The 27,257-nt window shown below is 45.0% G+C and overlaps 1 long non-coding RNA gene across 1 annotated transcript in view; it reads right to left on the reverse strand.

Moving 5' to 3' along the window:
• Positions 1-26,376, reverse strand: part of LOC134418636 (uncharacterized) — a 47,032-nt gene extending 20,656 nt beyond the window's left edge. Inside the window, exons 1-3 of the long non-coding RNA XR_010027833.1 lie at positions 26,287-26,376; positions 25,029-25,199; positions 22,491-24,282 (exon numbers count right to left, since the gene is read on the reverse strand). This is a non-coding gene — a long non-coding RNA (uncharacterized LOC134418636). The remainder of the gene's footprint in view (positions 1-22,490; positions 24,283-25,028; positions 25,200-26,286) is intronic.
• Between the last annotated feature and the right edge of the window lie 881 nt (positions 26,377-27,257).

Genomic DNA, 27,257 nt, shown 5'->3' on the forward strand with positions numbered 1-27,257 from the left:
ACCTCTTCATTACTCAGTCAAAAAAAGAACATCCATGACTGCAGTTTTCAAATAAGTTTCCTTCTTCAAATTATTTCTTCAGATTTGGCTCAAACTCCCTCAATGCAATAAATAAATTTAATTGGTTCACTAACTGAGGATTTAGCTGTACTTTTCCTATTAAATCCAAACAGTTTCAGTAAAACATGTCCATAGCCACTTTTCTTTTCTATCCTTTGCATCATGACTTGCCTCTTCACTTTATTATAATCAATTTTATATTTCAGATTTCAAGCTGAAGAAAAATTCCTCTCTCTGAAGAAGATTTTCCCATGTGAGCCATATATATTTTTAAGAGGGATATCAAACCCAGCCTGATGGCACAAACACCTTGAGACACCTTCTGGACATGAATGTCTCTTTAGAAATATTAAAGCTCCAAAGGTTTTGAATTGTTTGCAGGTTATCTGAACTGAAAGAATAAGACATGTTGCAATAGGACAAAGTGATGACTCAGGTCTCTAGGACACAATCAATTTTAGAGGATTTCTCCAGCAGCCCTCGTCCATAGGGGTTTGCACTCCTGTTTACCCATTTAACATAGAAAATATGTACACTTAAAAAAGGGTTACCAAAATATAACACCCTTTCTTTAATCCATTAACAAAAGCTAAATGAGATACTTGAGAAAATCCTAATGCAAATAAACATTTTGAGTGTAGCATTTTACTATTGAATAAGCCCTTATTATCTTAGCCAGATTACTGGGGTGGAATCTGGCCTTTAGCTTACATTTTGAACACTAATATTGTGAAATGGGAGGAGAGGACCTTTAGTTCCAGCTGCCTGTGCTGGTTTCTGCTGACCCTATATTGACACCAAATAAACACGGTGCTGGGGGTACATAAATTGCTGCAGTATAAAGAGAACTTCAGTTGTTTCTTCAGAAAGAGTCCCCTACAACACCATAAAATTTCTTCCCAAGCCAAGGGAAGTTTAGCTCCCCTCTATTAATTTTACTGTGTGCGTGCTAGGTGGAAATACAGCACTGTGAAAAGACTCATTTTAGCAGGGATAACAGCTCACACAAGTTATTCTGAGGACAGGGCTGGAGTGAATCCCATTCCCACGTGTGTGTGCTGGCTGGCAGCAATCAATGCTTCTTCCTCTTAGCAAGGCCACTCTGGGGGATGGGGGAATCAGAGCTGTGACAAACCCAGGAAATTCTGCCCGACAGCTCCTGCAGGCAAACCGCCCTGCTGGGCACTGGGAGCATGCTGGGACGTCGGGCCCTGCTGCTGGGAGCAGCCATTCCACAGGGGCTCCTTGAAGGGAAGAAAATCAAAGCCTGGCGTTCCAAGAGGAACAAACCCCACTGGCTGGTGCCCCATCCCATTCAGATTTCTCTCTGGGGCCCAGTTCAGCACTGCTGATGCCAGTGCTGCTGCAGGTATTCCCTGCAGTGTCCCCTCGGTGTGCAGGTGGAATGTGTGCAGCTGAGGCTGCCCAAGCAGTGCTGGTGTTTGAGGGGCCCCTTTTAAAACAGCCCCACCTCACTGGGCCCAGCCTGCCCTGCTGAACAATAATCCTGCCTAGAGTGTGAATATTCCTGCAGGCCCAAGCCACAGCACGTGGCCATTGGATCTGCAGCCTCTGACAGCCCCTGGGAGCAGGGCAGAATGCCTGCTCCTGCCTGGGAATGCTCTCTCCTGGAAGGGAAAAGCAGCATTTCCCTGCCCATCACGGACCTGGCAGCCCCGCCCCTCTGCCCGCCAGCCCTGTGAGATGCAAAGCTGTGTTTCATGTCAGGTACAAACAGGTGATGTGTGTATCTGTGAATGCGAAATGTGTGGACCCTGACAATGGGAGAGCTGTGAACTCTAATAATAACTGAGGAGAATAAAGCATGGAAAAAGGCCTTTGAACCTATCTTTTGTTTGCAATTAACCCTAGTTGATTTAGGAGCATTGGAATTAAGGTGTTAAAGATGTTGCTTTTTGCTTGCATTTAATCCATAAAAAGCTCTGCAATGATAACCTTTTGAAGTATAATTTTAGAATATTACTTGTATCCTTGAAACTATAACTTTGGAATATATATAAAGGAAATATGCTTATCTCACGCCTTATTGAAGCAGAGAAAAACAGCTTGAGAAAGGAAGATGAACATCACCTCAAGGATTTATGGTTTCAACCAAAGGGAAGCTGGACATCACTGTTATGAGATTTATAGTCTCTGCAATTAAAAGGTGGACACACATCTGGGGAGCTGAACCCCACCAGATGGGATTCGTCTTTCTTCTTTCGGAAACTGGACCGTCACCACCTGGGGATGCTCCTTTGAGATACATCCTGAGAAATTAAAATCACAATAGTGTATGGAATTGTGATGTAATAATTTGGAATAAAAATTGCTGATGAGTAAAAGATTGGAAATAGAAACTGCTGAAAAAAACTGATGAGTACCCCTATAAATACCTGTAACCATCAATTGTCGGTGTGCAGTTGGAGGGAAAACTTCCCCCACTGTACGCAGTGCTGTATTGCTCATACTTTGCCATATTAATTAATAAATTGCTGCTTGAATATTGGCCTAGTCAAGCTTCTTATTCATAACAGCCCTGACCCCGCGCTGCTGCGGCTCCTGTGGGAGGGAGCAGAGGAGAGGATGGAAGGTGCTGCTCCAGGGTGGTGCCCACAGCCCCCAAACTGCCTCTGGCCCCTCTCAGGAGCAGTTCTGGGATCCGAACTCAGTGCCTGATGCAGCCCTATCCAACTTCCCAGGACTGCAGCCCATGGAGCAAACGGAGGGAAATCACTGCAGTGATTGCCGGGCTGGTACCAGCAGAAAGTAAAGAAGTGAATGGAATTGAAAAATTACACATTTAACCAGCAGCTGGATGGCAATAACTGCATTAGGCCAACACCAAATTCTGTCTGGGGCCATTAATTGCGTGAGTCAAGCTGCTGATCTGAGTGGAAGGGAGGAGTTTGCAAACCACAGACACCACAGAAAGGATCCCTCCCACCAACAGCCTGTTACCAGCTCCTCAGGATTTACAAAAAAAAAAAAAAAAAGTCCTTTTCCCTGTTGCTAAATGCAGCTTGACAGCACTCAGTGGCCCTGTTAGTCCAGCTCAGCCTCTGCAAACATCCCTCAGTAACGCTGCAGACAAATCACAGCCAACAGAGGCAACTTTGAACTCTGCAGCCTCTGTAACCCACAGCCACAGGGATGGGAAATGAATAAAATGAATAAATGGAGCTGGACCAGTGATGGTCTCTGGCCAGGTGCCAGAGAATGGCACCAGCAGTTACCAACAGGAATCAGAAATGAGGCTGAGGAAAACACCGGGCATCTTGTGCTCCTTGTGGTTTTGTGCTACAGAGATTGGCATTATTTTTTTTCATTTACCACCATGCTGATGAGTGCCTCCAAACTGCACATGGAATTTCCACCAGATTTCCATGGCCCAGCGTTGCTCTCTATCCCATGCTCAAGGCTTCACTGGATCCACTGAGAGGCTGGGAAGGAAGGAGGAGGCCCTGGAGCTTCCTTCTGCTGAAGGAGCCTGGAGGCTCAGGAGGGCCTTTGGCCAGCGAGGGAAAAGGGCTCGGTGAAAAGGGCCCTGTGTGGGATGCACAGGCATGAAGGCACTGCTGCAGCTGGGGTCAGGCAAGGAAAGGCAGAGAGTGCTCCAGAAATCACAACGTTGTAACAAATGCACAAATTATCTCTTGGAGGTACAGAAAGAGGCAGACCTTAAACACATCCTGGTTTAACCCCAGCCAGCAAGGAAGGCTCACACAGCCCCTCCTTCATCCCCCTCAGCTGGGTGGGGGAAAGAATCAGAAAAGTGACAGTGAGTGTGCTGCTCAGCAATAACAAAGTCACTGAATCAGCAACACTGATTTCAGCACAGATCCAAACCACAGCCCTGTGCTAGCTGCTGTGCAGAAAGGGAACTCTTTCCCAGCCAAAACCAGCACACCTATCAAAACCATCTGCACTCAGAATTATGGATTTGCTGTGTCCAGACCAAGTATAGACCAAGTATTTTGATTTTATGTTGACTTACAGAAAAATAGCGCCCAAAAAATCTTTGCTTCACAAATTCCTTTCCCTCACCTCCCTACAGAGGGAAATGCATTAGATGTGAATTTAGATATAAATATTTCAGTTGTTAAGATTTTAGTTCCTACTGCAGCTCTTGCTGTAATGCTAACTTTAGCATAACCCTTCAGCTTCAATAGATTTTTAAAACACAGGAAGTCTTCTTAACACAAGGTTTACTACAAGGAGTGACTTTTGCATTATCTGTACACTTTTCAAATTCTCGTCAAAATTCAAACTGCCTGATGAAATATGTGTTCCTGCCCCTGAAATGTCCACATGGAGTGGTGAGGGGGAAATCAGTTATTACACCACACTTAGTGCCACATACATGAAACACACTGGAATCGTGACATACAAAGAACAAGAAAAAATGTGGCAACTCCTACAAGTTACTGCAAGCATCAGAAATCTTGCTATATTTTCATAATCTCTTGATGAAGGATGTGCACATATCCCAGCAGAGTTTTCCATTCCCAGGTGAACAAGGACCAGCTGTCTCAATACCTCTCCCAGCTTCTTCTGTGCCTTCAAACCAGGAGCACAGTGACAAAAATGTCACATATCTGACAAATCCACAGGGTGATGCAGGGTGCTGTTAATGCTTCTGTGTATTCAGCTCACAGGCCATAAAGCACACCCTGGCTGTGCCTCACAGTTTCTCTCCAAAAACCAGTCAGCCCTTCCTCATAAACAAAACAAACCAAAATCTGAAACAATCTTTGTCTTTCTCACAAATCCCTCAATTTCTCACTTTTAGCCACGATTTCTCCTCCTCATTTTCCAGCTTATGTAGCTTGGATTCAAACCCTCTTCCAGAAAACATGAAAAAATGAGTAACAGCTATTTCAGAATAAACATTGACTGTCACATCTCTTCAAAGCCTTTTCTGAGTTTCTGCCCCATCCTACACCCTGCCACCAACGCCTGCAGAATTCCTTGCAGACCTTCCAAGCCGTGATCCTTTTCTAGCCTCTCTAGCCCGTATCCCATTCAGCTGCTGTGGTCCCACCACCCAAGGGCAATGACAGCGTCTCTGGTGACACTGCAGACACATCCTGCCTTTTCTGTATGCATGGCCCAGCTGCAGAGGAATAATTCACAAGGAGGAGAATGTTCTCTCCCGTAAATGCCAAAGATGCACCGGCCCGGGCTGCTTTTCCCTTTGTCAGGGCAGCCCTCGCACAGAAGATGTTGGTGCCGCTGTTGGTGCCGCTGAGGGCCCGCCCTGCACAGCCCCAGCCCCGGGTGCGGGCACAGCCCTGCCCGCAGCGCCAGGCTGAGGAAACGCCTTCCCGCCGCTCCTGGACAGGCGCCAGCGGCACCCACGGCCGTGCCCAGCCGTGCCTCCTCCGTGCCGCTCCTCAAATGCCACAGCTTCATTTAAAGGGGAAAACCCACCAGCCCCATCCCCCAGAATGTTACACCAGACATCTTTCAATCACACCAAACCATGTGCACCCTCCTCTGAGGCGTTCATGGCTATTGCTGTTGAAGGTACTTTCTAACTTTCCAGCTTTTATGTCCGCAGGAACTTCTGTGGGAAGGAGGAGCTGCTCTCCCTTTTTTAGCCCATCTCTGAGCACGAGGCCTTCTCGCCTTCTCAGCCCCTGGCAGAGCCTGGCAATGTCCCTGCTGTGCCCCCTCGGCAGAGCTGCCATTTGGCAACAGAACCAGCTCAGGATTGCCTCCCAGCAAAATGCCATCCAGTGGCTTAAAGTTTGCAATAAGAAGATGCTGTCGCTCAGTTTTGTATCTAAAATTTTCACTTGATGATGTATTTAAGAAGATGACATGAAGAAAGGCTGCAGTCAGAACAATCCCCATTTGTGTTTCAGAACTCCCAGGTTCTCCATCCCTTTCCGTCACTTCAGTAAATGCCGCTCCTCACCGCCTGTCAAGCACTTGGCATTTCTTGAAATCCAGGCAAATTATTAAGGAGCCTTAGCAAGGTCTGCAGGATGTACCTGTCAGTGTCTTTTCTCCTTTTAAATATCAGGAGCTGCTTTAATTCACTGCATTTCCCATGTAGGTGGCAATTTTCTTCTCAGCTACACCAGGCAAAATCCCAAACTTCCCCGAACTGCAGGGTAAATTGTGTGAAAAGTGCTCAGCACCACATGTAATAAAGTTTAGGATATGGGAAGGTGAGAGTGTGAGGCTTACTGAAAAAAATACAGATGCTGAGATTTGCTTCACTCACTGCAGTGTAACTGGAAACTTTCATGTTCAGAAAAACTTACATCTGAATCTTCCAGTTAGCTTTCATGTCATTAAAAATAATTTGAAAAATGCAGTTTGATGCTCTAATAATTCCAAACGTATGGAAAGCCTGCCAGCTGGACAGACCCTCAGGATAAACTGCAAGCACTTGGGCAGTATCTTCCCTCATCATTTTGAGGGATTTTAGTTAAAGACATCTCTTAGAGCACAGGCTAAAGGAAGGACCCTTCCAGAAGCTGGATCCTCATGCCAGAGCCAGGCCTGGTTTCAGAGCTGCTGGCTGCACAGAGCTGTGGACACAGCAGTGGCTGTGCCAGCAGCGTTCCTGCAGCAAGGAACTGCCTTTGGTCCCTTCTGGAACAAAGCTCTCCTCAGTCACACATTTAAACCGTTTGAGGAAAGAAGGAACGAGACCTAAACACACCTGGAGAAAACCTTCAGAAGCTGCTGCTGCTGCCCTCACAGCTCACACAGAGGGGTACCAATGGGCATAAAGGAATGTCAGCACTTTTTGCTGCAGATCAGGAACTCCCCTCCCAGGGACATCTCACAGGTTCAGGGCGCTCCTACACCCAAGAAACACTTGGGATTTATTAAACATGCAAAAGTGCAGGAAGGCAAATGGATGAACACAAACTAATAAGGCCAAAAGAACCAAATTGGGTAAAAAACCCAATAGTTGCACTATGGGTAAAAATAATGTTCCTCCAAAGGCAGTAGAATAAATTCTAAGGGATGATGCAGCAATACATCTTGCTCTGACAGGCATCCCCTGGCCCTGATAATGTGCACATAGGGTGAAAATACAGAATTCACAATCCTAACAAATTTATAAAACTAAAACACTGATTGCACTGAAAAATCAAACTCTACCTGCATTATGTTATTAACTAATGTTCAATGCCCAACAGAATGTAGTTTTGGAACTGACAGATTGCTGGGTTCTTATCTCCCTTAATTTCTTTTCAATAAATTAAACCCCAGCAATCTGCACAGACACCCTTACAGGTAGAGGGAAGGCATTTGTTTGAGAATGTTCCTAAATAATGGCACTGGGATGAATTACCACTTCCCAAGATTAGAAGATTATTAGGTTGTGGGCTCTATTTTCTACTTCTTCACTTCTAAAGCTGTGATTCCAAGAAGAAAATCCTCGTAGATGTTGCTCCTTTTACAAGAAAGGTGATGTGTGGGGATACAGAAAATCATGGTTCTCTCTTTCCCAGGAGTATTTTGGCAGCCTGCAGGGAAGCCTTGGGAGAAGCAATGCCAGGCAGAAGATGCAGGACAGTCCTAAATCCAGACCAATGCACTGCATTTATGGCAAGGCAGGGGCTGGATTTAACACGAGGATGGTGCAGGGAGACAAGGAAGGAGAGAGGATGAACAGATGTGTGCCTCTGACATTCATTTCCAAAAAGCCACTGAAGAAGTTTGCCTGGATGTGCAGAAATGTCTGGGCATGGCTTTGTGGATCAGGAAGAAATAGGTGGAAAGGACCTGAACCATCAGCCTGGGAGCTTCATCTTTAGAAACCTCATCCATCCCCATGGATGTTCAGTAACAGAGATCTCAAAGCTCCTTTAAGCAGACATTGCAGGGCTTGTGTGCAAAGTATGTGCTCACACAAAGCTGTTATCTTCAAGTTTGCTGGAAGTAAGTACTGCAGATCTGGAGTTTTTATTTAAAACTGCTCTGTTAAAAGAGTAGTAAATTAAAAGACTTAATGCCACTTTTCAAGCTGCCAGTAGAAATTCAGAAATTAATTTTTAATATCTCTAATAGCACGTTTTCCTATACATTACTAAAACCATAGCCAAGGGGAACCATTATTAGCAACATGAGTCCAGGGCATCAGACAGCTAATTAATAGCAGATTGCTCTTCTCCCAGTTCCATGTTTTTATAAATGTGAGGATCTCCATAACTGAATGTCATACAAAACATTATGCAAAGCATCCAGCATTTTCCCAAGTCCAGCAGGAGCTGAGTGCCAGGGAGAGGATGTGCCAGCACAGAGCTGGAGGAGCTCTGATGTTTACTCATTGAAAAGCTACAAATGCAAATCACAGCAGGACTCAGAAGGGAGCCTGAGGGAATGTGAGAATAACTGGAGCCCAGCTGGAATGAAAAATCCTCTGGAGCAACAAATTCAATATGCCAAGAAAAAATATAGGTCTGAATCCAACAAAGTCCTGCAAGCAGACTGGCAAACACAGCAGCAAAAGCTGTGCTCAGAGATGGAAACCAAAATATAAAGGGGGAGGTTACCGTGGTGGGAATGGAGACCTGAAGCACATTAATTAATTGCATTCTCCCAAATTAAAACAAGGACACTGCCATCCCTAAACTCCTGCATGGAACCAAGTGCCTCAGCCTTCTGTCGTCCATGCACAACCAAGCTTTCTCTGTGTCTTCCTAATGAAATATGTGCAATACCCAATTTCCAATCAGTTGCCAATTAAAACCCTATTTCCCAATAATATGATCCTGCTAACTGAATTTCCATGCAGCCCTTGGCACCCTGGTTCATGAGCAGCTCTGCCATCCATCAGTTCTTGTGCTGCCAGGTCTAGGGATGTGCTGAGCAGATGGCCAAGGATGCTGCCTGAATTCCAACTGCTGGTTTCCACACAGGCAGAGGTGGAGGAGGTGGCACAAACATTTCCACGTGGAACACGATTAAAATTGACCCACGAGGTGTCACTGTTGATCCAGAGAAATTCAGCAGCCAGGGGATTTTTCTGGGCATAAGCTGAGACGGAGTGGGGGACTGACTCCAGTGGGGATGCACCAACAGCAGCTCTGGTTACTTTTCCTCCCTTTCCCAAACTCCACACGTGCCCACACCTTTAAAGAGAAATCCAACAGCACCACCCACCCAAATGCTTCCTTCTGCCCCTGGCTCCCTGCCTGCTGTCCTGTTGTCCTGCTGCCAAACCCCCAGGTGGGATGGAACCAGGCTCTGCCATGGCTCCAGCTGCTGGAACTGGCCAAGTGAGGGCAGCGGGTCCCAGCTGCTTCCAGAGCCCACCTGCAGCTGCCTCGGGGAACCAGAGAGCAAAACCAACAGGGAACAAAGTCACTGCTGGTCACAGCACACACCAGGGACCATGGGCTTCCTTGGGCTGCTTCATGCCAATGAAATATTTACAGAAAAAATAAATACTTCAGTAAAACCTTCCAGAACATGCAATTTCAGAGCATGACTGGCTGTATTCAAGCCTACATATTCCCAGTTTTAATCAAAAGAGGGATTCATAGCATTTACCCTGTATGGAAGCACACCTACTGTAAATATTACAACATTTACAGGAGCAAAGATTCAGACTAAGCAAGAGCCCATCCCCACAGTATCAGGGCCAGGCTTCCCTAACAGCTGTCCATGGATTAACTGTGCCAGTTTATTTTTCCCAAGCTCTGAGAGGAGAGAGGTCAGTGGCTCCTCTGTGCTTGAAGATTCCACTGGAACTTCCCAGCACCCCTCTGCAGGTGAATGTCCAGCTATGTCCATCAGTGCTGAAGGTGTGGGATGAAAGGAGAAATAACTGCTCCTTGGGAACAGTGAGCTTCCCTTGGGATGAAGACACTGGCACTCTTAAAAGGAAAAATTCTTGATTTTCATGTTAAATCAGTCTCAAACCCCATGTGCACCATTTTGCATCTTTCCCATCTAGCACCCTTCAGGACCCCTCAGGATAATGTGCTTGTTGGAAATACAAGTGCCAAGGCTTTGTGATTTCCAACACCCCCAAGGACCAGCCACGCTCTCTTTGTCTATAGAAGTTATCCCTGCTACGGATCTGCCAAGGACTTTGGAGAGCTGGAACAGAGTGAACAGGAAGCTGCTCTGTCTCCTGAGCAGTGCCTCTGCTGCTTTGGGATGAGAGGAGGCCCAAGCACCTCCCTGTTAGAGGGCTCCCATAAAAAGGGCTGAAAGAATCAGACCCAGGTTTGGTGCCCCCAGAAGGAACCCAAATTTCCAGTCCAGAGCTCTCCTGGCTGGTGTTCCTTTGGGTAAGACTTTCACAGAGCTAATCCTCAGAACCACAGCCTGCAGGAACACTGGGGTTTAGGCCATGGGCTACAAAGGCACCCCTGGGTTTGCTGAAAGGGCCCCATATCACCCCAAAACTGCAGAATAAATGGACAGTGCTGTGCAAGGTAGAGCAGTCTCAGTATGCCCTGGCCTCTCACTCCCTTTTAATCTGAATGCATTAAAAGCTCTCCAGACCCAAGGCAGCGTCTGTGCCCAGATATTTGTGCATTTATGGGGCACGTGAGGCTTCCACTAAATAAATTCTGGGATCTCTCCTGGGCTCAGGAGTCCCCACAGCTCCTTCCCACAGTGCCAATGGATCACAGCTCCATCGAGCAGGGAGCTGGAGCCCAGACTGCCAGGACCTCATTTACTGAGTGGGGACATGGAGACAAAGCTGCTGCCCCTGGTCCCTGCCAAGTGTCCCAGTCACATCCTACACCAGGGATTCTGTTTCCCTACAGCAGTTGCAGCTCCCACCCATTGTCCCTGTGCCTGCAGAAGTGGCCTGAGGCTTCAGGGGCTGTGCTCAGCCAGGCCTTGAGCCCCTCTGCCACCATGGACAGGCCAGGAAAGGAGGAGGAAAGGAGCCAGTGCAAGAGTTGTGTTCGGAGCTTGCCCGGACAGATGGATTCGTGCCTGCTCCATACCCAGCTCCAGCTTCCTGAGCTCTTAACAGCCTTGGCCTCTCTCAGTGTTAGCCACAGGAATCCTGCTCAGAAAAAGGGGCCATTTCCTTGGCCCAGCTGGGAAGAACAGCCCCTCTACACTGGGAATACCTTTCTCCTGCCTCACTGTCTCAGGACTGTCCCAGCACAGCAAATACAGCTTTGGAACACACATCTGGCCTCTGAACTGAAGAGTTACATGCCTAATGCTAACTAATTGTACTTTAGAGACTACCCAACTATTGCTCTGCATTTGTCAGCACTTCCTAGAAATACTCCTAATACTAGATTATTATGGAAAATGTTTAAAATTGGGTTGCTCCACTTGAATATGTTAGATTACCTTTTCTGCAGACAAAGGACCCAGTAAACAGTGAGCTTTCCTGCAAGATTTACCTGCTGTTTTGAAAACCACAAAGGCCACTCGAGTTACCTCAAAGACATGGGAACCTTCTCTTTTCTAAAGAGAAGAATGACCCATGGATGCTGCAGCAGAAATTGCTCTTCTCCTGCTCATTATCCAGGGGAGGCCTTTCCCTACCACGTTACAGAATCATTCCATTCTATTTCAGAGTTCACTTTCCCCCAGGTGCTCTCCAGTGTGCCTGATATGAATTATTTGTGATAGTTAACATTTACTGAACAGCACTGGAATACCCTGCCAGCCATGGGGAAAGGGAGCCAGGACCTCAGGCAAACACAAAGGGGCTTTCCCTATGGAAAACCAGCTGTGCAATGTGAGGATCACTGATTTCAGCAGGGCTGGCTGCTCCACACCAGCCCTGACCCAGGCAGGGCTGCCTGCAGGAATCTGAAAGGAGCAGTTCCTTACATGTGGTATCCACAAACACATTACAAATTGGCATTACAAAATCCTGACCATCAGCAGGAACTCGGGATTCCCAGTGAGTTTTTCTGCCCAGAAATCTTAAAACCAAAAACTCTTAAAAACAAACAAGTGGGAGTTAAGTGTTGGTAGCACAGACATTACTCATGACTTGGTTTGAAACACACACACAAATAGGAAAAAAACCAACCCTGTCACTAAGATATTTCTGAGTTGTCCCAGCTGATTAAAAAGCCCAGCCCACCTGTCACATCAATATCCAGGTTTCATACTTAGTCCCATAATTGTCATAAAGGCCACCAAGGGAAAGTGGTTTTGCTGCATTTGCCAAGAAGGCACGTGCCAACAGTGTTTAACTACATCCTTTATTTGAGATGGACCAGCAGAGACCCTGCATGTCTCTCTAACCTGGAACTGGGTTTATTTGGGCTGCTCGTACCAATCTAATCCCAGGGAAGTGTCAGGAAAGTCAGAAGCTATCAGAATTTCAGCTTTAGTCTGGAACAGAAGCAGCAAGGGCCTTGCCTTTCATCTCCCTACAATTTCAGAGTTCCAGCACTTGCCAAGTGCTTGGGAGGCACCTAAACAATCTGAATCCTCAAATAACACCATTACCTGGGCAATAAAATCGAATTTTTGTAGATTGTTTAGGATCTCCAGAGAGTACAGGGCAGGGGGAGGGAGGGTGAAGCCTTGTGAATGGAAATACAAAGTGAAATTGGAACTGAGGCATTTTGGGAACATTGCTGAGCTGAATGGCAACTCAAAGAACCCTCACTAAGTGATGGACAAAAGCCCCAAAACAGCTTTAATTTAGGCTTGGCTGCGCAGGGAACTGTGTACTAATAAACGGAATCATCAAAAATAAATTGTTTCCATATTCATTCCTTTAGAATGAATACTTGTAACCACGGTTTCACCACATTCATTAAAGCTTGTGCTCTGACGTTGCACAGGACAAGTTTTGAAGAACTGTTCTCTGTGCAGAATTGTGCTACTTGCTTTTCTACAGGTAAAGTTTCCTCTCCCAGAACAGCAGCCATCCACAATGATGAGGTTTCATTAGGGAAAATTTCGCCTACAGTGCTCAGCTGCAGGGGAAGAATTCTGAGAGGACACTGAGGAATCTGGGCACATAATGCCATTAGCTGAAATACTGAAGGACATTGCTGAATTCCTTTAAAATAAACCAAAATTTACTGCCTAATGCTACCTGCACCTCGGTAACTGGTAGCGGATCCAACTAAGCCAAAGTCCTGTTTAAGCAGCCCTGGTACAGCAGAGGAGAGGGGAAAAGGTGAACATCACAAATGCGAAGCTACTTCAGCATCAGCTGTGTGCACAGCCTGGAGGTGAAAGTCACTGCTCCCAGTAAACGGGACCGGCAGGAAGGCACCTTCCTCCTCCTCCTCCTCCCTGTGCACAGCGCTGAGCTCGGCCCCAGCCCTCTGTGCCAGCCCCACAGGACACTCCCTGCAACGGGAACTGCGAGAGGTACAATCGGCAAAGCCGTGAGGGCTCTGCGGCTGCCCCACCTCAGCTCCCAGAGCCCAGACTGCAGGGGCAGATCATCAGCTTGGCCAGAGCCAGGTGGTTTTTTTTTTGCTTTTTTTTTTTTTTCTTCAAACACAGTTCTAAGCATCTTTCAGTTAGAATTTCACAGCATATTAAACAAGTGATAGCTATTAAAAATGGTTTTTTAAAACCTGGCACTAACAGAAATAAACATCCCACACCTCAGGCTGCAGTGCTGCCCATCCAACCCCATCGCTGAGACCCGAGCACGCCGTGCCTGGAAGTGCTGCTGAGGGACACAAACTCCCCATGAGCATTAATGGTCCCCTGGGGCAGGGCAGTGCCAGCCTGGGCTGCACTGGAACAAAGAGCCCTCGTTACACTTCTGTGATCAATATCTGCCTTGCACTGCTGCAATTATCCACGGGCTTGGTTAAGGGACTGACCTGGATGCAAACAGCAGAACTGGGCTGTTGGTGAGGATGGAACAGGAAAGCCTTATAAATATGATTGCCTGGCAAAAGATTTTGAGAATATAGAAACTATAAGCGAGATTGAAATGAAAGCAAGTTTTGAGATCCCTTAGTTACTGAACAACTAGAAAACAATGGTGTGGCCAGCTGAAGGTAATCCCCTCTTGATGAAACAATACCCTCTGCAAGCAGGCAGGTCCAAGGGTCAGAGCAGGCCCTGCAGCTTGGCAGATGGGGCCCAAAGAGTAAGATTTAGGGTTTAAAATGTAACACAGTATGGCAATGTAGTGATTCTTATAGGATGTATGGAAATGTTATAGGATATGCATGCTCTAGTAGATTGGTTGATGAGAATCTGAATATTCAACACTAAAGATGATTTATTGTATTGTAACGGGAACTTCGCTCTCTTCCTCCGCTCTTCCTCTTCCTCTCTTCCACCTCTCTTTTTTTGCTCACTTCTTCCTCTTCTCCTCTGCACTTCTTCACCCCTCCTTCCTACATGCTCTCTGCTCTTAAACCTTTGCCGTTGACTCTCTTACACTTTAAACCTCTCTTCTCTCGGCCCTGCTCCGAGCTGCGGCTGGCAGCTCACAACAGGGCCCTGCACCCACGCCCTTCGTAATAAACCGATAGTTTCATGACTTAGCTGCAGAGATCTCTCATCTCTGTCCGTCCCGACCGTGCGTGACCCCCGTCACTCCTACAGACACTCCTACAGAAGTTCTTACACTGGCCCATAAGAAAAGAGGAATGGATGTGGGCAGGGCAGCCTTTCAGGGCAATACAAAGAGATGGCAGCACAGGGAAATGCCACTTGTCACAACTCATCATTTTGCCATTCTCCTTCAAATGAAAAAAAACAAGAGGAGATTTGCATTTTTGCATACACAGTTTATACAATCACCCAACAAATGAGAGAGCTTTTTGAATAGCCTTCAGAAAGTTTTAACGGTTCATTTTTTAAAGTGCACCCATAAAGTCATGATCTATATTGGCTGGGATGTGAAAAAAATGGTAACGAACATTTAGCCACAAGCCCTTTTCTGAACAATAAACAACAAGATTATTGGAATAATACTTCAGTCTGTTGTCACTTGCTAGAGAGCAGAGATAAAAATCAAGCAGAGAGCTGGAACTTTTTGAACTCCTGAGGTCTGATTTCTGGAGCATTCAAAGGATATTAAACTGTACTCAGAGTGTACATATCAAATATCTGGGACGCCTCTCCTTTATTTACCACAGTTTCACCCCTGTACTGACCTGAACCAACAGCACTCAGCGTGCCCTCAGTGCATTTCATCTTCCAGCTGCCCTGGGCACAGCACCTTTGGGAGAGGGCAGGGGAGGGCATTTCCTCACCCCTCACCTTACAGGTGGAGAAACTGCAAAGTGAGGGCAGCAATTAGGAATTGTTAGGCTCATGTTTCATGTTCATGAAACCTCATGAAAGAGGTTTCAGAATTGGGTCTAGCTTTAGCTAAGAAACAGAATGTTGTGTGGGCAGCTGAAAAACAGGTAATGTCCTCAACTATTTACCTCTGTGCGCTGCAGGGCTTGGGAGGGAATAAAAACTGCCACAAGAAGGGCACAGTGAGGAGTTAATAAACAAAAGGAAACAGAATCTCTTGGGTTCCACTATGAATGCACCTTGCAAAGGGAAACCTGTTCCTGTGAGCAAACTGACTGATGAATGTGGTTAATGCACAGACAAATAACAAAGGCAATGCAATCACTGAAATGGCATCTCCCTTGCACCCTGGAATTGCTGATGAAAGATGAGTGACACTCTTGGAAAGGCAAGAACACGAACAGTGTTGCCTTGATTTGTTCTGGAGCACCAGGGGAGTCTGCCAATGTCCCAGTAGGCACTGATCTGCTCTTCAGGGTAACATTACACAGATTTGCACTGTTCTTATCTCAAACTGAAATAACTCCTGAAGCCACACAGCAAACAGTTCTGGGGGTGCATTTACATCAGCCTGATCAGGAGGCATGAAAAATGAGCACTCCAGTCAGTGCATGGTGGCTGCTCAGCTTGTGCTGCTGCCACTTCCAGTTCTGCTGCTACAAGCCACACTTGAGCATCACTTAACCCATTTCCTTTACATTCTGACAAATAAATCTCTAAACCACCATCCTTTTAGCTCTCTATCTAACCAAAATACCATCCGATTTAAAAAAAGAAAAACAAAAATTGACATTTAGTGTTGGTAGCACAAAGCCCACAAAACTAAGACTCTGCAATTACTAACCAATAACTGAGGTATTCTGAAAGTCTCAAGCCCTTTGTGGGAATTCCAACCAGAAAGAGAATCACAGGACTAATGCCAAACCCAAAAACCACATCAGTGCCATCACAGCACAAGAGGACAGGAAAAGCCTTTTTGCTCTCTGAAGTGGCTTCTTCAGGGCCATGCTAGAAAATCTTCAGGCCATTCAGAAACTAAATTGTGGCCACTGAATGTTGTAACTCTTCAACTGAACAAAAGCAGATATAGCTCTCCCCATATATTTATTACACATTAACAGAGATAGAAGTCTTTTTGAAAAAAGGTCTCATCTGAAATTTCATAAAAACATGTGAGTTACAGAAATGTGCCAAAAGGATAGCAGGAGTCTTCATGCATCCCAAGACAGCAGCAATGGTGATGCATGCTTTGAATATCTGAATTTCTGTCCATACTGCAAAAAGCAGTCAAAGAGATGTGAGCTGGTGATAACAGCAAAACAAATTAAGCTTATGATAAAATACATTTTTCCCATATTGAACTGCCTGAAGAATTCTGGCATCTCTAGAACTGAAATGCAGAAACAATTTCCTTCTCAAAAAGATACACTTAGTCAAAACTCATCAAGTCCAGTGAGTTCCTGACCTCCAAGGAGGACACAGTGAATGTCAGCACATAATTCCCTTGATCAGACCCTCAAAAGCTGCCCTATCCCAAGAGTGCCCAGTTCCCAGAAACAACCTTTGCCAGCCAGATTGGGTACTGATGTGCAGCTCAAGTGTGCAGACAGCCAGGGCTGCTCCTGGGAGCAACCCCTGCACACAAACACTCCCTCCTCACCTCAGGGATGGGAGGGGGCACAGCATGGAGGGAACGTGGTCTCTGGTAACTCAGCTGAAAGAAATGCACCAGCATTTCCTGCTTTACAATAAAGTCAAGTATTAACTGCAGAGGCAACTGGAATCCACATCTTTCCCTTGTCTCACAGATCTCTCTGACTGCAGCATTCATTCCCACTGTCCTAACAAATATTCACATATTTTACATAGCCTGGGGTGCACTCACTGCAAACAGAGCCAAACAACCCTTTGAAAACCTACCTGGGTATTTCTGACAGGGTTTCCCACCTCCAAAGGTGGTGTTAAGAGCAACAAAAACTGAAGGACAAAAGACACAATATGCACCCCATATCCTGACAGAGAGCTATAAGTGTAAACCTCTGAGTTCCAAAAATGTCACTATTACCTGCAGTCAGCAATGTGTCAGCAAAGGCTTGCTTGGTTTTCCATAAAAAACCCCCAAGCATTTAAAGAGCTGATTTATGTTGTGAGGTTTGTGACTGTGCAATATTCAGGCTGATTTCACCAATCAATAATCAAACCAGCCCTAGAGAGTCAGGAGTTGCTGATTATCTCCAGCTTGCAAATGAATTCCTAAGACAACACGGAGCTGTGAAGAGCAGTGGGGTCCTAATGTGGTAGGAGGGGACAGAAAAGATGGGACCAAATCAAACTGACATTGCTTGTATGGCACAGAGTGCCTGAAATCCTGCTGCTCAAATAAATGAACCAGCAAAATAATACGTGGAGGGGCTCTTAATTGGCTTAACTAACCAGCCATTTAAAAAGAAATTCAGCATGGCGGACTTAATGTTGATTTTTTCAAGCCAGAACCCTTTTGTTTCTGTTATGATTGTTATAATTAATACAACTCTCCCCAGGTTCCCCAGGCCATTTATTACCACGTAGCAGAGATAAAACTGAGCAAGGGGAATGCAAATTAGAGAGGTGAGCACCCTTTACAGCACAAAGCTTTGCAGCCAGAGGTCAGCTCCCCATCCTTCATGCAACATCTAGCAGCAGTGGCAACACATCAGCTCCACTCCCAGCAGCAGCTGGAGAACACAGATTCCCCAAACAATTCCCCTGCCTTGAGCTAAGCCAGGTGAAACCCAATTCAAACAGCCAGGAGATGAGAAGATCTGAAACTCCCATAGTTTCACTTTGGGGTTTAACTCAGCCTGCAAAGATCTGCAGGAATGCTTTGTCACCATCTGTCCCCAGGTATGTGGTACCAGGACACAGCATAAGGACTGGGCTGCATTTTCTGTTCTCTTCATGTGGGGCTGGTGCTTGAATGCACAGATTGGATTCACCTTTCCTTCTCTTTAGACAGAGGCTTCTTTGCTCCTTTTTCTGTTTTCTCCTTTTGCCACCTTTAATCATTTGAAGACTCAGAGTTTAAACTATAAAATATTTATTATGTACACATTCAGAAGAATAAAGATGCTTTGGAGCTAGAGATGCTGGTAACTCTTGAATAATTCAAGCTATGTTTTTCAGGGGAACACCTCAGTTAAGGCAGCAGCCACCAACACCCAGGTGCTCTGCTCCTGCTGCTGTTTTAGCTCCTTCTCATCTCCATTGCCCTAAACAGGCTTCATTTACCCTAGGTTCCCTCTCATCTGCTTCATTTGCAAAAGTGTTTCTGATGAATAAATAACACAGAGGATGAGGTAAATGCACACAGGCAAAGCTGACAGTTGTCAAGCTTCCACCAGCACCTCACATTAATGTTCTACATCTCCCCACCCATCTCTTTAATGTGTTCCTGACTTCTGCACTGAATGTGTTGGGCACAGATGTGAAAAGGCCACTGCAGGGAAGGCAAAGAAATGTTCAAATGCTCAGCAATGATGTAAACCCTGCATATTCTATGTTCTGTGTTCAACTTAGGCTTCCAATTAAAAAGAAAGAGAGGAAAAAAAATTAAAATGGAGAATCCAAAAACATACTAGCACTGCCTGCTAAGCTCAGCTGAAACACTGCCCTAATGCTGTCATTAGCAAAAGGAGTGACATTTGTTAGAACAGTGACAAAGTCATTTAACTGCTAAGGAGAGCTTTGGAAATGTGTGAGCTGCCTTGAAAAGATCTGGCATTTGATGACAGGGGCTCTCACCACAGGGCTGCAGATGCAGCTGGATGGTTTAGAAACCCAGATTTGGATCTGGAGATCATCAATCACACTTTAAACTTATTTAACAGCATAGGAAATATTCAGAGAGATAGACTAGGCTATTTTAAAAATAGATACACCCTTCTAGGAGTTTTTGTGTGTGCAGATGGACTGTCAGTAGCACACTGAGTTTGCTCTGCCCCTCTGTCCCTCACAAGCACTGCTCTGTAAGGGCAGCTCAGAGCCAGCCCCGAGCAGCCCTGGCTGCAGCAGCACCAGGCTGTGCTCCTGGGATCAGGGACACGCAGCTGCCCTGTCCCATGTGTCACTGAGGCTGTGACAGCACTAGGCTGTGCTCCTGGCATCAGGGACATGCAGCTGCCCTGTCCCATGTGTCACTGAGGCTGTGACAGCACCAGGCACCACTCACAGGCCTGCACAGCTCTTCTTTGGGCCCTCAGCACAGCAAGGCTCTCTCATGGCAAATACCAACATTTTACCCACTCCCACCAGTCTGCCAGATGTCCTACAAAACCAGTGAGCCCTGTTTCCCTCTCCAAATTTAATTTCAGGAAGTTGAACATCATGTGCCACATCAGTGGGGTCCCATTTCTTAATTTAGAAGACAGAGTCAAAATTATGGGTAGCCAGCATGAGCCTTGGAGGTACTCCTGAAGTTTTCCTGCCATGCTGAAGGTAGCTGCAATTGATATTCATTATTTCCTTTAACATGAGAAATAATTAGCTATCACATATCCTTCCATGGACACATCCAGAATGGAGTCATAATGTAGTCCATAAATAAACACAGCAATTGTTCACCAGCATGATAGTTTGACATTCCACAAATTAAGAACAAAGAACAAACTACCTAAGAAGGTTGTGTGATTATTTTAAAACTAGAATTAATTATATTTGTAAATAGATTAGCAACAGCAACAGCTCTGGACAAGCAATTAGACAGCTAATTACAGGGAAAATGCAACCAAAGGCTCCAACAGATGACTGCCCATCTGCTCCCCAGCCCAGGTGCTCGAGAACTCTCAGGTTTGTTTGTTTGTTTAGCTTTAAAAAAAAATCTGTTCATGTAACTCAGACACAGCCACAAAGTGCAACACACAGAAGTGAAAGAGAAGCTCAGCTCTCCCACAAACAGTTCCCTTCTCCTTTGTCCCACCGCTGCTGCCAGCCAAGGAACAGTTCTTGTACCACCAAAGCAGAGAAACTTACACGTGAGCTCTGCTCCCTTTCTCCCCTCATAAAACAACTTTCCTGTTGGAAAAGAAATGCTATGATCCTTTACATGGGAACATGCCATTTTTTCCTGGGTTACTGCAGTTCTTTTAAGATCTACTGGTTTACCTCACTAAATACAATATTTGAGAAGGGATGTTTTTCAGTAATTTATTCCCTCAAGAGAAATTTACAGCAACTAAACTGATTGGGCATGAGTCTAAGTAAACATAAAAAGTGCTGATATGCTTCCAAGTGCCTGCACCCACTTAATTAGGTTTGGTTTGTATTTATCTCTCAGCCTGTGTGCAGTCTCCCATGTGGCAGGAGCCCTTCATTTCCTTCCCACGTTCAATGCCACCTCCCCCTCACAGCTCCTGTCCCAGTCAGGAGGGGAGAGTGCCCCAGGCTGTGCCCCAGCAAAGGCAAAAGGAATTATTTGGCTGAGAGCTGCCCAGTCACGGCTCAGGAACCGCTCCCAGCCCAGCTGTGCCTAAACCATTCCGGCAGCTCCAACCCTGCTCATCACGGGGGTTTATCCAGCACAGCCCAGCTCGGCACAGCCGGCCCGCGGAGAGGCTCCAAACGCGGCTGCACTGCCGGCTCTGAGAGGCGGGGATTGCAGGGAAGGGCTGGGAACGGTCAGGATGAGGTGCGGAGCAGCAGGGAACCTTTACCTCAGGTACGGAATCCGAAATGGGCACCGGGCAGCAGCAGGACCGTGCTCTCCCAGCCGCACATCCTAGAGAGGCACAGGGAGCATCCATGGGGTATGGGTGAGCCCTGTGGGGAGCCCCGGACCCACTGGGGGCTCTGTGAGCATCCATGGGGTGTGGGTGAGCCCTGGACCCACTGGGGGCTCTGTGACCAACACCCACAACTACGGCCCCAGCTTCTCCTTTGCCCTCATTTTAAGAAAATGCCACAAAGTTCTCTGTATCAACAAGTGAAACTGGAATTCTGTAACTCAGAAATCCCAGCTCTGCTACTCCACATTTTTCACAGTTTTACAGACAAACAGAAAAGCATCACTTAGCTGAACACCTCTAAATATATCATTTGTAAAGTTATATAACACAATGTCAAGAAATGCAGCAGAAAATAAAAATAAATATTTTTGCTAGTTATTTTTCTTTCAACTGTATTAAAAAGCCCACAAAGGTGCTCCTGAGGACACAAAAACATTGAATTTCTTACCTTAATGATGTGCAGAGTCATGAATCAGGTGCCTTCCTCCTTTCTGAAGTCCTCCCTCATAGCTGGATTCTTTGACAGGATTCCAGTTAATTTTAAATACAACTACTTACCTGCGGTCACATCTTTTTGCCAACTATGAGCTGGCACTAGTGCTAACACACCATATACACCCACTGTATAAAACTTTAAATCCCAAAGGGCAAGATTTCACTCTGCAAGCATAAGTTCTTTAGGGAAAAGTGGCCTCTCCTTTTTTCTACCTTCTTACCATGCTCTCAGAACAACCCCTAAATACCAATAATTTCCATAATGATTCCATGTTTTCCCAGCCTGTGACTCTCAGCCTTGCCAGGAGAGATGGTGGCTCCCAACCACTGGCTCTCAGCAGGAACCACTGTGTGCAAAACAGTGACATACTAAGGGCAGAGCAAGCATTTACACAATAAAGCTTAATTTAAAATCTTCCCTTCTCAAAGTACAAATATTATATGGAAACACTTGGTTTAAACATTAACATCAATTCTAGGGGAAGAAAAAAGATCTCTTGATATTTTTGAAAGGGGAACGTTGTTTCTTAGTTAGCCTTGTTTAAACTGTAGTTTACATTGGCTGTTTGTTGGAGATTTAGGGTTGGCAGACAATCTGGCAATTAAAGCCTGAGACATTTTCTAGCTACCTGAAGTTCACATACCATGAATTAGACAAAAACCTTGCACTTAAAGGAAAAGTTGCTGAGAGCACCTGAGGGCTGCAAGTTACCATCGCCCTCAGCCTCCCTCAAACCCTCCCACACCAAATGGAGACATAATATTGAAACACTTTCATAAAAGCTTTTCTCCTACTGCAAAATAATTATCATATAGATCACACAAAACCATCAGAATTATTACAGACCAGAAAAATTCCAACAAACTTTTGAAGTTTGTGGATATTTACAATTGCTTCCTTTCTCAGTTGTTGCCCGTCTATAATTCACAGCTCTAAAAACAAAGTATTTTAAAAAACGCAGCACACACCCGGTCACGGTGTCACAGTCCCGGCTTCAGCAGAAGGCAGAGGCAGTGGATGAGGAACGCTGGTGTGGGATATCATTGGTCCTTTGCACCTTCACCCCTTGGGCCTATCCAAAGCATTTGCATCAGTTTTCCAGTCAGGTTTCAGTGAAAAATACAAATAAAATAACAAAAACTACAAAGTCAGTGGGATTTTGTGAACAGTCCTCGTCCGGGGCTCCTGCCTTCCCCTCATGCACACGCTGTGCGTCTTTAAAGCTTGCTGATGATTCAGGCAGAAATCATTGAGTCCATTCACATTCAATGACTCCTTCAAGGGCTGTTTTACCACTTTTCGAGCTATAAACTCAATTAGGTATATTTTTTTGTCCACACTTCACAAGGAAATTTCCTCTCTGGAGCAGGGCTGTAACATTGACCGCAGCTGACGGGGCTGTGGTGATGGCGGCGATCCCAAGGCAGGGCCGGACGGGCTCGGGGCGGTTTGAAGGGCAGCCAGGGTTTCCACAGGATCCTGGGATCCCCCATATCCACAGCAATGAGGTTTCCAGGAAGGCAGCCTGGGAGCAGAGCTGCCAGGGATGGCAGCTCCCACACCTCGGTCCCATTTTCACGGGAGGGGCTTTTGCCCTTGAGGTTGAGGCGGCTCTGAGCCGGCCCAAGGGTTCGGCTCTTTCCAGCCACAGCAGCTCGCACTGCCTCAGAATCCAAGCTTTCAGCAAGCAGCAATGAAATTTGCTGGGGTTCTTAAACTTCCTCCATCGAGACTCCCAAGTTTGAAGTGGAAAACACGGGATTCCGAAAGGTGTCACAGAGCCACCTCTCTGCCAGCTGGGCTGAGCCCTCAGCCCATCAGGCCATCAGGCCTCAGAGCCACCCAGCCCATCAAACAGCAGAAACTGCTCTTTCCATGTTCCTGAAACAAGTTTTTTAAAAGAACTTTTAAAAAACTTGGCATTTTATATTCCTGATCATCCTGAAGTAGAAGGCAGTATGTATAGGCCTCCCCTACATCAGCATTTTCTCACTGCATTTGGACTGACACTTTCAGTTTTTTTGTTTTTTGTTTTTTGTTTTTTGTTTTTTGTTTTTTGTTTTTTGTTTTTTGTTTTTTGTTTTTTTTTTTCCTTAGGGAAAAAAATCCTAATTGAAAGTCCCCCAGAGAAGCTGTCAAGTTACATCTCTGACAAAGGCAGCTGCTTCTGCAGGTCGGTTTTCAAATCCATGGCTTGAAGTATGACTGACAGAGTGACACATGGTGACAAGAAAAGAGCTCCTTTTGAAGGACTTTTAAAAATCAGTGTTTTTATAATTGAGCTGAAGTTCAGGAAATGGGAAGACAGAGATGCTTTGCTGCTTTTCCATGCATTTAGGGGCCGTGTTTCAGAAAATGAGTTTCTCAGGAAAATGTCTCCAAGGGCAGCATTTAAGGATACATTTAAGTCCCACAGAGATCCAGCAACAATGAAGGCTGAGTACAGATGTAAATGCTGCTAAAAGGGTTGATTTTCCTGACAGGCTTTCAGATCCACTGTGAAGGGAATATGCTTTTAAAAAGGGGCTCATACCCCTAAGCAGTGCCAATGTTGCTGGCAATAATAAAGTACTGGTATGCAGGCATTTCTGAACCTCAAAGTTCCAAAATTTCCTCTTAGCTGCAATTTAGTCCTTTTTTTCTTTTCTATCCGAAATCTTCTTTCCTTCCAATGCTCATTTTAACTGAGGTTGGTAGATTAGCATATTTTGACAACTGCTGCAGTTCCACTTTTGACTGTAATTAACTTTAGGTTAGGTCCTGAAAAAAAAGTACAGGCTATTTCAATAAATGACTTTTAAAAATCTTAATATCTTAAAAGTATTATGGAACAGTGCTTTAAATGTATATTCAACCACCTTTTTAAAAATTATTCTAAACAGAAGGTCTGGTTTTCCTTGTTTTCAAATGAAATCACTAAGTCTGAAGAATTTCCTTAAAGACATCAAAATTGCCCTTAAAACAATGTCTTTGTATTTTGGGATTGTTTTATTGTCTTTTTATTTTTTTCTTCTGCATTTCTTTAAACACTGACCAAAACCCCACTTCTACTCTCAAAACCTTTATTTCCAAAAGTTTCCTTACTCAACACATATGTTTTCTCCAGAGCCTTTCAGAAAACTCCATAACAATCAGAACTTTTTTTCAAAATTAAAAAAAACAAAAACAGGTAGGTAGAAAAGGGCAGACAAAGGAAGAAAATAAGCCCTGACAAAATGCAGGTTCTTTCAGCTGTTACTTTAATATGGCAAACAAGTCTTCTCTTTTCCCAGTGCCAGGAAATGTTTCAGGACTGCTGGATCCTCAGGCACAGCGTGGTGCTGCTGGAGAATTGTTTTTAAATACCAGTCTGTTGCTGGAGGGTCACAGCAGGACCACAGCCTTGCTAAATGTGTTCAATAAATGTGGCTGTTCAGATGCAGCAGAGGTGCACCCTGCACTCTGGGATGGGGCAACAGAGGGGAAAACCACAGGGATGGTGGCAACAGGAGGTGACATCCTTGTACCTGGTACCGGAGTGTGTCTGAGCCCTGGGTCACTGATACTGGTGATCATCCTGGCCTTGGGGGCAAGAGGATGTGCTTCTTTGGGAGCTTTCCCAAACAGAAATAATTGGCTCTTTTCTCCAAGACACAATGCCTTGTTGCATCGACTGGAGTGGTGAAAAATTCAGGTACCTGGACAAGTGTAGAAGAGAAACACAGATTAAAAGGTAGAGCTATTCTAATCCCCAAACTATTAACTATAAATATTTCTATTCATTATACACAGGGTGTATCATTCATGTGCCTGTAAATGATGAACATAACTGAAATTAGATGTAAGGACATAAAACCACGAGGGCTGTGTTTATAGATAAAGCTTCAGTCAAATGTATGTCACTGGTGTTGTGACTGTGTTGCAGCAGAGTAAGGTGAAAAGCAGAGATCCAGGTTTCCACTCCAGTGCTGTGCTTCCTCCCAGAAGAGCCCAGAGTAATCAATTTATTTATCAGAGCAAAAATAGCTGAAATTTTACTGTTTCCTTCCTATTGATTCCTGCTCACTGACAAGCTTTATAGGGCCCTGATTTACATCCCATTCAGTTCATGTTATCAGTTCATTTAGGGCCTACACCCAGAGCAGCTCCTGACTTCACATGTGGATGGTGACAGAAGCACTGATAAAATGAGCTGTTTATGAAGCTCAGGTACTGATTATTGGAGACTGCTGAAAGGTGCCTTTTATCTGCACAGTATTGCAGACAGACAAGTCTCATCTGTTAAACTTCAAAACTCGAGCCAGGGGTTCCAGTCACAAACCAAGTCTGCTTTTCCCAGACGAAAAAAAAAGGGGAAAAAAACCCCAAAACATGAAGGCCTGTTTCTCCTAGGAAGTAAGAAGCACCTTTGGATGCTGCAATGGGTTGCTTTGTTTAGGAATTCCTCCTTCCTGCTTGACTTCTGACAAGAAACTGCTGTTGAGGCAGTTCCTTTGGTTGGAATTCTCAAGCTAATCCCAGCTCCATTTTGTCTTATCTTTGTCATGAAATAAACACCACTGGTATCTGAAACAGCTGTACTAATTATACTAAAACAGCACCTTTATTTAAGCTTCTTCTTTAGCACTATTACTAAAGAGTAAATTGAGTATTTACACAACAACATATTAAAAAAATGCAGATTACACATACCAAAAAACTCTGCACCTGTCTGGAAACCATTACAACATATGAACTGTGCAATTGATAAAAAATGCAGTTAAGGCAGCCTGGTGGTGGAAGTACCTGACTAATGTTCTCTCTCAAAATGGGCAAGAGTTACATGAATCCAAAGGGATTTGCAGTGCTCCTGACAGAGCTGCAATCAGTTGTAACCCTCCAACCCAAAAGCACAGAAGCTGGGGACAGCACAGCCACGTGGCCACAAACCACATCTGGTACCCATGGATATCAGCAGCCATGAGGAATGGGTCACAGGGAACCAGCACAGAGCAGCAGCACCTTTGGAAAACAAAAAAAAGGCAAAATAAATCAGCCTCAGCAAACAAGGACAAGTTTGTCCTGTTTTGCCTTAAATGTAAGTGTTCTGACAGTCATGAAAGTAAATCTGTTGTCTGCACAGACCATCCATGTCCAAGTGCTACTCCTCATTAACATGGATAAGATCTTAAATTTCTAATTGATATTTTTATCTCATTTACAGGAGAGGAACATTTTAATCTTGGAAGTACTGAATTGGGTGTTGAATATCATAGATTATTCTAAGAGAGGCTTTATCAGAACAGAAGTTTTAGAGTAAATTTGGCTTATTCTTATCAAAACATGCATGCTATTGAGAAATTCCTCCTCCAGTACTCCAGAAAGGCTGATAACTTTGTATCTCCGTGCCTTTGGCACACCTTCTGTAAAAGGGGGTACAAATGCTTCCCAGGACTGTTCTGCTGTCAGCTCATCAGGCACATGAGGCACATTTACAGAAGTGGTTTCCATGATGGGATGATAATAAGGGAAATCATGGAATAGAATGCATTTCATTTCACTATTGTTCATTTTATTGAGTCCCATTTAATGGATTTATTTCTCTTGGCAGTGTTATCTTAGTGCTTCACAATACAGTACAAACTCTGGATTTAATTGATAATTTAATTAATATTCCCTTTGCCTTTTCACAGGATTGTTAAGAAAAATATAAATACAAGATCTAGGAGTTGATCATGAGGTACCAGAACGAGGCCACTTCCTGAGAAAAGTTTCCT

The sequence above is a fragment of the Melospiza melodia genome, chromosome 5, assembly GCF_035770615.1.
Source record: "Melospiza melodia melodia isolate bMelMel2 chromosome 5, bMelMel2.pri, whole genome shotgun sequence".
In the NCBI taxonomy this organism is placed as follows: domain Eukaryota; kingdom Metazoa; phylum Chordata; class Aves; order Passeriformes; family Passerellidae; genus Melospiza; species Melospiza melodia.